This window comes from Candoia aspera, chromosome 3, assembly GCF_035149785.1.
Source record: "Candoia aspera isolate rCanAsp1 chromosome 3, rCanAsp1.hap2, whole genome shotgun sequence".
NCBI lineage: Eukaryota > Metazoa > Chordata > Lepidosauria > Squamata > Boidae > Candoia > Candoia aspera.
The window spans coordinates 35,566,654-35,580,376 of NC_086155.1; the positions used below are offsets into that span (position 1 = coordinate 35,566,654).

The 13,723-nt window shown below is 42.0% G+C and overlaps 1 protein-coding gene across 1 annotated transcript in view; it reads left to right on the forward strand.

Moving 5' to 3' along the window:
• Positions 1-13,723, forward strand: part of SYT2 (synaptotagmin 2) — a 145,623-nt gene that overhangs the window by 76,840 nt on the left and 55,060 nt on the right. Inside the window, 1 exon segment of the mRNA XM_063297358.1 lies at positions 1,354-1,390. The gene's annotated coding sequence lies outside the window, so the exon portion shown is untranslated.

The following is a 13,723-nucleotide window of genomic DNA, read 5'->3' on the forward strand; positions in this document are numbered from 1 at the left end:
TAGAGGGGGTTCATATCCAAGGATACAATATAGATTTGGAGGGCACACATTTTGCAGGGAGAAGGCTTTTCCTGAGTTTTTGTTCAGCAGTCAAGCAGAGGATCTGCTCATAAGGATGGGTCTTCAGAATCTCATAAAACTAGGTCTACAATTTTCTAAGATTAGTTGCATAAACAGTAATTCTTTAAAGAAGGTAGTAGCGAAACCATCATGTCCAATGCAGGAAGAACAAAGGGGAACAAAAGAAAAAAAAAATCTGTACAAGCAAGTACAAAACCACAAAGGATGGGTTGCTCATTCTTCAGGATATTGCCAAAAGGTTAGTAGAGGTAGAAACAATTTGAAAGAATAAAATTAAGAAATAGTAATAGATTGAAGCTAGTCCTCAAGAAACAGTACATACAATACACTGAATCACCACTGTCATGTTCATGGTTCCAATGGTCTGGATACATCGTAACGTTTCGCATGTCAATTTCCTGATCCGTGTCTGTCATTTGCTGGGAGGAGAATTTCATATCCTTACTGTTACTGAGGAATGTATGTTTGGGTCATTGCATGTGTTCAAGGTTACTTTCCCAGGCCGATGTGTAACGGTTACTAACACCTGGGAGGGGGTGGTTGCTATGGTGGGGCGAGGGGCGGGATCGGGTTTGAAGCGAGGGTTTTTAGTTTGCATTTGGCGCGCTTTTGGTCATTCTCAGCTTTCTTTGTATTTGCACACTATTCTTTCAATAAATCAGTTTTCATTAAGAACCTGCTTGTGAGGCTGAGTATGTCAGAATAAGGCAACCATTACAACCACAAATTTAATATATTGTTAGATCTATACCTGTACTGTAAATAAGCATTTATTGGTCTTACATGCAATTTTCTTGCTATATATAAACACCACCATGTATGTTATGTCATGATATGAGCTACGGAAACTCCCTTCATATTCCTGCACTAAAATGAGTGTTTTAAGAAAGGAACAACTGAAGCATAAGCCTGGAGTGTATATGTTATTTGTTCTTTAATAACAATAAAATCACAATCCTGCTTCTCCTACATGTTTGCTCTGGAGAATCACAGAACTATTACTTTTATTTTCAAGATTCCTTTTGAATTGCTCTGATACAATTGGATTAGAAGTGCAATTTGAATGTAAAGGTAGCAGTATTTTATAATGTGCATCATTATATAATAAACCAAAATTACTATTTCCCTGGAAATCATGTTTTTAAAGTTACTGATTTTTCCAAGAATTCTTCTTACTTAATTGCATGCATCTGTTTTGACTGTTTAGCAACTGAAAATAGATGTTACTCATTTTTAAAATATATATATACTTATATGTATGTTTACTTACAGCTCAAGTTGTGATCCAGATACTGACATCAGACTGCTGGTGAGTAGCCATCTTTATCAAAGTCTGCGTAGTCCTGTTCGTTAGATTGATTATGTGCCATCAAGTTAGTGTCAACTCTTAGCAACCACATAAACAGATTTTCTCCATTATGATCTGTCCCCAGCTTGGTCCTTCAGGTCTTCCAATGGTTCATCCATCACAACTGTAATGGAATCCATCCACCTTGCTGCTGGTTGCCCTCTTCTTCTCTTTCCTTCCACCTTTCCCAGCATTAGAGCCTTCTCCAGAGATATAGGTCTTTACATACTGTGTCTGAAATAGGATAATTTGAGCTTAGTCATTTGTGTCTCAAGTAAGAACCCTTGTTCTATGATCTGTTTGTTTTCTTGGCTACCCGTGGTATTTTCAGGAGTCTTCTCCTACACCAATATTCAAACACATCAATACCCTTCCATTGACATTTCCCATAACAGGTGTTCTGCTAGCTATTCATTATTCCACTGTAACATGATCAAAGCAAACCTGGGTAGAGATATTGTTTGTGTGGAGTTATGCTGAGATATCTGTGCCCCTTTACTGAATCTGTGGAAGAAAAATATAATGGGGACATTTTATTTAGGCCCCATTCTGAAAGTATTTTCTCATTAAAATGCCATCCATTATTGAAAATGCCTCTTAAACCTCCAGACAGCACCTTCCCCATATTCTGAAATTTCTTGGTTTGAATTAAACAGAAATGTTTATTTTAAAAGAAGCTTGGGCCAGCAAGTGATGAAATGGTTTCAAACCAATGTCGTCATGTAACATCAATTGAGGATGTTTGTGTCACTACTTTAGAAGCATTTTCTTGAATAATCAGAAGCAAATAAACATTGAGTTTTTTCTGGGGGTGGGTAAGCACAAACTTTGTGCCATAGGAAATTGAAAGATAATGCATGGCTGTCTAAAAGAAAGCCCCTTCAAATACAGTGAGATTTATTTGCATGGAAACATATGAACTGCCAATGGAGTCTAGTAACCATGGCTATATTTCAACATTGGAAGCAGTATGCCTCTAAATAACAGTTATTAGAGAACATGGCAAAAGAATGCTAATGCACTCATATCCTGACTGTGTGCTTCCCAGAAGCGTTACATTGGACATTGTGGAAACAGAACTTAAGGTGGCTTTTCTGTTCTTATGACAATGTCTAACTGCACAGCTCCTCACCCTGATTCTAAAGAAGAGAGATAAATGTGAAAACAGAGGAGAGCAAACACTTTGTGACAGCATGGATGGTAAACTTTTATGCTACCCAGATTTTTAGTAAAAGTTGCAGGGCTATATAAACTTGGTCCTTAAAATTTAAATTCTTTACCAGGGCAATCTGGATTGTGTATTAAAAAGGTGAGGAAAGCAATGGCCAGCTGAATTATTTCTGACTCCATCAGTATGCATGGTGATCTACTTGGCTAACTCCTTTTATTTTTACTTCTTTGTAAAGATAAATAATGTCATGCTCTAGAACCAATATCTCTCAAAAACTAATGGCAGCAACTTTAGGGAGGAAATGGAACTTCACCTTCTCAGGTGGGGTCTTCCTGCCTGAGATTTGCAACTCATGTTATAAAATCAAGAGAGGTACTGCTAAGCACCAACTCTCAGAAGTGGACTTCAGATTCATACAGTGACAGTGTTCTCAGCCCTAGATTCCTGCTTTGACTGAGACTATAACATAACACACTGATTCTTTAAAAAAACACAGTTACAGGAAAGTGTAAAGACTTCTAGCTACCTACACATCAATGGAAGCCTACAGCAGCCTTGTGGGATGAGGCTTCTCTAGGCACTCCACTGTTTTTGTTTTTTGTTTTGTTGTCATACAAACTTTGCTGAAATGTGCAGGAAGAGATTCACAAGATGCTAAGACTACTTCCAAGCAATGGTTCTGTCCTCAAGTGGGTTTTTATTTTATTTTTTAATTCAATTGTCCAAAACACTAAACAGGACAATCTGTCAGTATCTCCAAGGTAGCTGGAATACCAGCCAAGGTGGCCACTCCCAATAAAACTAGAGTGCCTTTGGATGCCTTTGATCATCAGCTACTGCATCACTGATTAGCAGTAGAGTCAGCCATGTCATGAGAATGCAGTCTAGTTGCTCCAAATCACTGTAATTTATTTACCTGAATAATTGGACTGCAGAATTGCTGTCCATGGTACTGATGATGAAGCTTTGATGGATGGATACTTGGATACTTGTAACCTCAATCTTCCTAAGGTTGAGAGAAAGTGACTGGGCCAAAGTTACCAAGCTGACTTTGTGTCTAAGGGAGGATTAGAACTGTCAGTCTCCTGGTTTCTAGTCTGGTACCTTTAACCACTACACTAAACTAGCTCTCATGTAGAATATACTCTATGTATTGCACTGTATATATGAGAATGCATATGTAGCCCGCTCAGTCATGGTGAGATTCTGGGACTAGACAATCAGCATAACAATGGGGATATGTCCACACGCATGGTGCACAACTCTTCCTGTTTTTTCCTTCCAATCAATAGTGTACAGGACAAAAAGAAAAAGAAAACAATCTCTGGTGATCTAACTGAGGTTGAAGTTACTGTCTTTGGGTCCCTTTCCACACATACATTCATATGCCCAGAAAATTGAGAGAGGAGAAGAGGAACAGCAAATATAATATAGGTGGAGCAGCTCCATTTTGTAGCAACTTTTAACCTCTGTTTCTATGAGCAGAGACAGGAAACAACTTTAAAGTAACCCTCCATTCCAGGTCTGGATAAATCACAGAGTCAAGTTCCAGGTGAATTAACTTGCAAAAAACATTAACCATAGTTTGATCAAGATCTGGGTTTATATGACAGCCTGGTTCTAAAAACAACATAGCTTAACAGGTAATGACCATATCTAATAATATCCAATAGCTTTCAAAAGCTCATTAATGAGGAAGTAAAAATATTGTCCAATAGGGAATTACAATTTACAAAGTCTGTCGTATTATTCCAGAGATGGGCAATATGTAGCCCTCCAGATGTCAAATACTAAAGACCATCATTCCTACCTAGCATGGCCAATCTAAGGAATTCTGGAAGTTACAATCTAACAATATTTAGAGGTCAACTCATTGTCAGTTCCTGTCCCAGCTAAAGTCTAGTTCACACACCACATTAGCCTATGGTTTGCTTTACTCTAGTTTATGAAATAAATTACAATTATTGGAGTTCACATAAAACACTGTGTCATAAATGATGGTTTATAAACCATAATGGCTATGAAGCCTGATCTACTGTATATAATTTATTCATTTGAAATATTTGTATCCTGCTTCCCATTAAGAAACCTTGAAGCAATTTACATTACACACACACACACCCCACACACACAGTATACAGATCTACAGTTTGCATTGGAAGAAAAGCTAATGTCTCTCCCTCCCACAATGGGATGCTGTAATCAAGGTCAGGTATGTCATATTACAATTTTTGATGCAGAAGAAGAAAAGATCTTTTGGACCTTATTTTTCTTCATGTATCATTCTGAATCACTTGCTTGCAAGGTGATTAGGAAACAATGCATTTGAAGTGGTTTTGGGGTGGGGGTTGCCATGACTTTAAGCATCCTTTCACAACCTGGCACCCTCCAGATATGTTGGCACTAACTCCCAGAATTCCCAGAGAACATGGCCAATGAACGTGCTAACTGGAAATTCTGGAAGGGCCAACACATCTGGAAGGCATCCACAGTAAATCCATAATAATTTCTGGAGAGGTAGATTTTCTTATCACATGAACAGAGACTGCAGTACATGCTCCCAGAATAATTTTACCATTCACATAAATGCACTTTAGAACCATTTCCTGTTGATATTCTAGATGTAGTTTGTATGATAATTTAACCAACTGCAACATTGCTTGGAAAGCCCCGGTGCCTGTGACAGATGGCAGTAGTCCCAATAATTCATAACTAGTAATAATTAGGGCTATTGAAACATCTTTAAGTCAAGGGATCCTGTCATTAATGTCAGCAAAGCAGTATGACCTTTGTGAGGACAAAATAAGTCTGGAAAGGGGGAAAATTTGTTTTGTTACAAATCTATCCCCAATAGTGGGTCTTGAAGCAGTAATTGTTATGGTGTTTACTAATATAATTATATTTTATCCATGATCAGTTGTAAAGAACCTCCAAAGCTTGGATGTCTGCACCACTTCACTTACGTTTGAATCACATTATCTACCTCTATTTGCTTCTTTTATGGATTCCTGAAAACAATTGGATTCTGGTTATCCAGATGCCCTCTTAGTCTGATTTAATGGTTAGGGTGGGGTTTTTTTTTAACATTCATTTGCTAAACTAATATATAACTTCTTTTTTTCATTTTGCTCCAAGCCACTTAAGCCATTTCATATTGAAAGGAAACCAACAGAAAGAGGAACTGAAAAAACATGATTTTCTTAATTCATTAATTCAACTCTGGAGTCACCATCAGCTTGTGGCAATCTTGGCTGTGAGGCTACTGGCTGTAACACCCCAACACTGTCCAACCCTTGAAACCTCATAATTGTTTTTTCTAGGACAAAGTGACACATCATTTTCATTTGCTAGAACAACCCTGCCAATGCCAACAGACAAGCACACCGCCACTGCCAGGGAAGAGAGGGATGCATCAGAGGATTCTTTGGCCAGCACTCCCTTAAAATTAATAAATGTAATAAATAAATTTGGAACCAGTCCTACCAAATGCCTAATAAGGGAACACTGCTAATAGTAATAGTAATAGTAATACTTCTCCAATGTGGCACTCTCCCCATGTGTTGGGACTGCAGTTCCCAGAACACTTTTCCCGATTCCCAAGTGGGGAATTCTGGGAGTTGTATATCCATCATGTCTGAAGGGTGCCACATTGGGGAAAGTATGTATAAATTTCTATTTCTGGTCATATCATGGCATGATGTTTCCTTAAGGACAAGATTAATAAGAAACAAGCTAGCTGGCCGACGTAACATAAATTATGGTTACAAGGAAGAGGGGTGTGGATTTTATTCTCCAGAGTGCCTGAAGGCAGAACAAGCAGGAAGTTTAAGTTCTATAGAGACAGATTCAAACCTGAAATAAGGAAGAATTACCTGACCGTGAGAGCTATTAAGCAGTGGAACAGCCTGCCTCCTGGAGTCGTGAATGCCTCACTGCTAGAATTTCCAAACAAAGCTTGGGAAATCGCTCATCTGGAATGGTCTGAGGATTCCTGCCCTGGGCAGGGGATTGGACTAGAAGATCTCCAAGATCCCTTCCAGCCCTAGGATTTCAGGAAACAATAATCCAGCAATCACTTTGTAATTGGGGCGGGAGGGTTGGGTGTGGGGGGGGGGAATAAGAATGGATAAAAAAAATTGCTTTAGGAAAAATTAAAATAAAAAAGAACTATGATCTCCTTTGCAGCTTATGGTCAAACATCGTCCCTGAGAGGTAAATATCAATTCAGATGCTCCATTATTAGAACAAGAAGGATAAATGAGAGAGTGCCAGTGCTTTCTAATCAGGAAGTTTACCATTTCCTCACTTAATAGATCCAGGCTGGAGGGGTCCTGTATGTCCTCAGCTCTCAGCTCTGTGACAACTCTGTATGATCCTGTCACACAGTTCATTGCATATTCCCCTTCCTCTTCTTACTACTCTGTTGGCATTCATCAGTCACCTTCTTTCGAAAAATCAATGATCATGCAGCAGCTGGTTTCCAGTGTATGCCATGATGAGTATCACACAGCACAGCTCAGATGGAGTGGGAGATATCATGGAGATCTGGTGTGCTGTTATAACTAAGTGCATATAGTATACTCCAAGAAGTACTTATCTCAGGCATAAATCCATATGGAGACCTTGGACAGCATTCACTGCAGTACGTGAACAACAACAACAACAAATGCTAGCCTTTCTTATAAAGTTGTGAGGATTGGAAATATGTATGTGAATATATGTGTTAAATACATCATTATTGATATAATAGGAGTGGCAATATTTATTTGAGTACCCAAGTTAAGCAGAAGTATGGTGCATGCTCGGGAGAGAAGCTTAGAATGAGCCTCTTAAGTTCCCATCACATCCCTGCAAAATCAGAAGGTGCTGGATGTATTTCATGGCTGTACATGTTAAAAAATGAAACTGTCCAAAGCTTTAGCAGCAACATTTCTCAAGTCTCAATTCCTATCTCACTGTGAATTATGGGCCAACTATGATGGTGCTTATAATGTATGAAGATGTCCCGCGACTGATCTATCCAAAATGTCTGAGAAGTTTCTAATGCAATTCTCAAACTCCTACAACAAAGACATTATCCTGATGTTCCCCAGCTGGTGCCTACATATAGAGAGAGTAAATACCTATATCTATATACAGTATTATATATTATAATTTTCATGAATCAGAGCCAGCATAACCACTAGTCAAGGATGATAGAAATTGAACTGGAAACCACTTAGAGACCATCAGATGGTCAATGCCTGTTGTGATATTCTCAATTTGTAGGAGGATGATAACCTGTCCAAGGTCATTCAGCGAATGAATCCAAGAAAATATTTTCTAAAATGTATGAATTTAAAACGTGTATACCATCTACCAGTGCTATCACAGGATATTACTAAAGAATATCTGAATGAAAAAGAAAAACTACATTCAGTTTTGCCTATGAACAAATATGAGACTTTGCAGACAATCTCATCCACTTAACTACTAATTTGAAAAAGCCTCCCAATTTTCCTGCTATGCTACTTCAGGAAGCTAGAAAGTGACACTGGTGGAGTTAGTGAATCTCGGTAGCAGGAGCACTGAAGTAGAGTAATTACAGGGTAATTGTTATGCACGCTTTCTCAGAAATATGGGTAGTCCTCGGGTTACGTCCATTTGTTCAGTGACCATTCAAAGTTACAACATTGCTGAAAACATGGACTTACAACCGATCCTCATACTTACAGCATCGCAGCATCGCCATGGTCATGTGATCAAAATCCAGATGCTTGGAGTCTGGCCCGCATTTATGACTGTTGCAACATCCCACAGAATGCAAACTGCCTCCACTTCAACTCCCCCCACCCATCTGTCTCCCCCTGAATCTCTGCCCTTTCGGCCACCCTGCACAGCATGGCCGAGATGAAGAGGCTGCTGTATTCCACTGCCCCTGCCCCCAGCAGCCTAGAAAACCTTTTAGCAGAAGGAGCGGAAAGAACCCAACTCACAGGTCTGTCCTCATTGTAACCAGCAGGCATAGGCCAGGAAAAGAGCCGTGCTCCGGCCGTTCTCACCCCAACTCCCCCAGCTAGCCAGGGCAAGAAGGGCCAATGAATGCAGAAATGGCACAAGCACCAGGACCCAACCAACCTCCAATGCCTGCAGGCAAGAACCCCAGCGGGCAGCCTGGTTAGGAAACCTCCCTGTTCAGCAACAGTCTACCCTTGTGGATCCAGGAGCAGGAAGAGGCATGGCTCTCTGCCTTGCAAGCACTGCAGGCCATGGTAGGGAAGAGGAAGGCAGCAAGGGAGGAATGAGTGACCAAAGCAACGCACACACATTCCCAGAACTGGTGCCCAGAACTGGTGTCACTGGGACAGCCACCACCAGCCTCTCTACCCCTGGGGCCAGTGCTACTGCCCACACCAAGGCGGTCCCAGAAGAACTGGGTGCAGAGTGGGCTTTGCAAGCAAAGTGCCAACGTGGCCAGCAGCAGACTGCGGGCGCAGCCTTGGAGGGGTTTCCTCCACTGATGCCACCACCCCAGAGGGTGACTCAGGCAGGACACCTGCCTATCTCCCCCCCGTCCTTTTGGCCACTTTGCACAGCATAGCTGAGATGAAAACTCTGCTGTATTCCTCCGCCCCTTTGCAAACAATCAAATTGCTGAATAATAATAACAACAACAACAACAACGATAATGATAATGACAATGGATAACCAGTATGACCACATCTCTGGATGTGGAGGATAAGAGCACACTGTCCCATTTTCAGAAGGCAGTCATGTCTCCCAGATACAGGATTCCTGGATATTCCTGCCTACCTGCTCATGTAACTCCCATTAACTAGTAAGTTTAGTTGTGTATTAGTGATCTAATCACCCAGAGGACCATTTGAAAGAAATGAGTCAGCATGTCGTGCTGGGAATCTGCATGATAATTATAATCTCTCATCTCATGTAAGAATGATGTCCAATTGAAGAGAATGATGTCCTTCAAGCTACCATTGATACATACTAACCTTTTGCTTTGGGATTAAAACCCTTTGCAGAGAATGTCTAGCACCCTGGTGGATTGCAGCATTCTCCAATGATCCAGCATTCAGCTGAAGAACAGTGCTGGACCTATAGATTTCAGAAATGAGAAAATGATGCTTCTTTATCCCAGCATCCCCATGGGGAATTCTGGATTCAGCCAACTTCCCTGCCTAATTTGAATGGCAGGACTTGAGACAGTCTTTTTTTCCTTCTTTTTCCTTCTTCCTACCTGTTTCTTTTATACCATCTTTCCTAATGAAGCTATCTTTGTGACCTTTGAACTAGTATAAAGTATTGCTCTAAAAGGGATTTGTAATAATTTATGCATTTAGTTTTATGCTGGCAAATTTCTTTTTTATTCTGCTTAACTGTTGTTCCAACCACAGAGTTCTTATTCTACCTAGGGCCTGTAGGAGACACATAGACAGAACTTGTATTTGCAGTTTCCAGCATCTTCTCCAATATTGTTCCAAAACTAGACAAGAATTATTGTTGTTTTGTCCTTTAGTAATTCTTCACTGCAACTGCAAAGAAGCAACAAACTCAAGGGAAGAATCATTTATGTTAACTCAGAAGTGTTCCACTAAGTTTGACTGAATACACTGTCAAGGACATGCACAAAACCACAAGCCTGCACAAGTTGTTGATAGATAGATAGATAGATAGATAGATAGATAGATAGATAGATAGATAGATAGAATTTAACTCCCATATGTATACAGTAAAAGTTATGGAAAGCATTTTATTCACTTTGTTTAGCAACATATTTCCACACGTTGGGGTAGATATGTGTGCAGAACAGCCATTCAATTGAAACTAATGTGGCATTGCATCCCAACGTTTATGCAACACAGTACCTAGCAGAAAGATGTTAAAAGTAACAGGCAATAACAGTGAAACCTGTTTCTAGCAGAAGTCGACACCTAGATATGTAAAATAATTTCATTTTTTTTTTTTTCCTGATAGCCAGTTGATTTTATACACACTCTATCCTGAGGCAATATCATTCTTCTGCAACCTGCCAGTTTAAGCATTTTATATAGACAAGACAGGCCACAAATCTACTGGTTGTAGCTTAGTCAGAGATGGACAGTATGTGGCCTTCCAGATATTGTAGAACAGTTCTAGCTAGTCTGGCCAAATATTATGGAAGCTGAAATCCATCATCATCATCATCATCACCACCACCACCACCACTATTATTTTGATTTATACCATGGGGGCACTTAATGCTGCAACTGACATCCGGACTGCCAAAAGTTGCCCATTTCTGGTATAGTGCTTGTAATGTGATAAGTAATTAATACCCTGAAAAACAACTAAGAATGAACAACACATTTGTTCCCCATCCCAGCTTAAACACTAATCAACCTACAGTAGCACAACTGAATAACTGTATTTCTAATATGCACACTTACTAACAAGTCTCGCTGAATATAGTGCCTTACTTCTGTTTAAATATGCCTACAATTGTACCATAAGAGTCACCATTTCTGGCTTGGCAGCCAGACTCTTAATCCCAGATATGTGGAGAAAAGTGTAGTTATTTTCATGGAAAGAGGAATGCATTTAGGATATTTTCATCCACCAGAGCATGAACCAGTTTCATGCAGCAGATTTCACATTGCAGCTGATAGCAACAACTTTACATTCTCTGAATCACTACAGATCTTTCCCAGTTGGAGACAGAAGGCTACTCAATAGGACAAGGAGGCATCTTTCAGGTGTCCTGAAAGTGCCCCACCTTATCAATTACAATTATTCATTTTCCTCATGAGAAATGCTTGTGGGACTTCTCCCCTGCCCCTCCCTATGCCAAAATAACTTCACTAGCGTCCCGTACTACCCAGGCTGCAAAATATATTGGCCCAGGCTTGCTGTCACCCCAACACCCTCCCCCAACACACACACACCTTTGCTCTTACCCCAAACTGGGAGGCAAGCCCGGGGAAGGGCGCAGGGCGGGTCATCCCTGGGGCAGAACTGGGCCTTTGGGATTTTCTGAAATGGGGGCTCTCCCGCCAGACTGTGGGCCGGGGCGGGCCTGATGCACGCGGTGGATGTGAGGAGCATGCCAAGCCAAAGCACGCGGGTGAGGGAGGGAGGGAGGGAGGGAGGGAGGGAGGGAGCGAGCGGGCGGGCGGGCGGGCGGGCGGGCGGGGTGTGTTCGTACTACCGCAGAGGGAGGGAAGAACCCGCCGCATCTGCCGCCTGGATGGGAGCTTTGCGAGGAGCCCAAGTTCTGCAGCGGCCCGGCTGGCGGTGAGGAAAAAGGCAGCGCCCAACAGCTCCCGCTCGCTCGGTAAGATTGCAGCGGCGGCGTCGCGTGGCTCGCGTTGGAGACCCCGCGGGAAGTAGGGAATCCCCCCGCCGCCTCTCACTGCCAGCCTCCTGCTAACCAGCTGGGGAAATTCCCGCGGGCGAGGCGATTAACTAAACGGCGTGGCTAATGGGGGCGCGACTTGCCCGCCAGGAAGGGCGAAAGGGGCCGGCCTTGGCTTGGCGTCCCCGCGTGTGCGGCAGGCTCTGCGGCGAAAGTTTGCAGGAGGCGGCAGAGGGCGGCCCGCGCTGCGGAAGCCAGAGAGGGCAGAGCGGATCCCGGCCGGGGCTCAGTGGAGGTGTCGCTGGGCTCCGAAAGCGTTTGAAACGGAAGACAGGATTGCGATAGAGAGGCTTGCCTCGGAGCATATACAGAATGTCTCCAGGCGGGGTGAAGTGAAAGGGCAGCAGGTTTTTTTAATGGCTTGGCTAAACCAACTCCAGCGCTTTGTATTTGGGGGACCGAGGGTGGAAATCGCAGCGCAAAGATAAAAGTGGGAGAACCGGGCCGGGGGGAAGAAACGGGGGCCAAACCAAGCCGCAAGTTTCTTTCATAATTACATTTCTCAAAGCCGGTGATTTATTTCTAAAAGAGAGAGGGAGATGCTTTGCAAATATTTACAGCGGATGGCTGTCAAATGTGGAAAGAAGGGGGATTTGATACCCTGCTGATGTTACAAATGTTGGGAGGATTTAACCCTGAAGCAAACGAAGCAGCCATTTCCCCGGGAATTCCTGGAAAGTGGGGCGTCGTGGGGTGAGGGAGAGAGCGAGACCGCTCAGAGACAGATGCCCTGCTAAAGGAAGCTAAATGGGAATCGGAGGAGCTTTCCGAGGGCCGTACTGGGGCATTGTGATTCCCGAAGTCCCTATTGCCGCTCCTTCCTTCTTTTCGAGATCATTTGGAGGCTCCTTTCAAACAGGGAAACTTATTTTAATATATTCATTTCTTTCTGTGAGGCAGCTTCCTAGATTTAGGGGAGAAAACAACTTTCATTTTACTGATGTGAGCTCGGATCCAGTGGTCTTACTACCATCGCCTGCCCTTACCCAGTGGTGGATAAGGAGTTACCTGACTCTTGCTAGAAAGACGAAGCAATAGTCCTGTTGCAATAGATAGCAGAGAGTACTAGGAAGGCTAATGTAAAATCTGGATCTAATTTTAAAAAGGAGGGAGAGAGAGAAGCTGTAGACTGAAAGAAAATTCCCCAAAAGATGAAATTTCTGCAAAGGCCAATACTAGTTTTGTTTGGTGCTTGTAAAAATGTATTATCTCCCTTCTTAAAAGTTTATGAATGCTCCCACAGTATAGGAATAGGGTACTAGTGGGAATAAAGTAAAGCCATCTTCAAATCAAGCTCAACTGTTGGCCACATCCACATGTCCATATCCTTTTCTTGGCAACTATATAGAAATGATTCACCATTGCCTTCTTCTAGGTTTTTGTTTTAACTTCCCATTCTAGCCTCCATTCCTGGACTTTCCAGGTGATTTCCCATCCAAACACTAACCACAATTGACCCTGCCTAGCTTTCTTGATCAGACAGTGTTAGCTGAAAAAGATTAAAGTGTGTGTGTGTGTGTGTGTGCACGCGTGTGCACATGTATAAAAATTACTGCTATCACTGTATAAAAGATGCTCATGAATTCACATCAGTATGCTCAAGTGGTATAGTTTCAGGTCCAAAGGCACCTTGAAATGTCTATGTGACCACCATCTTTCTGCTACTACTCTTCCCTCACAGATACATTTGTGATAGCTGGTGGATCCTGACAACTGATCTGCAACATTATCAAAA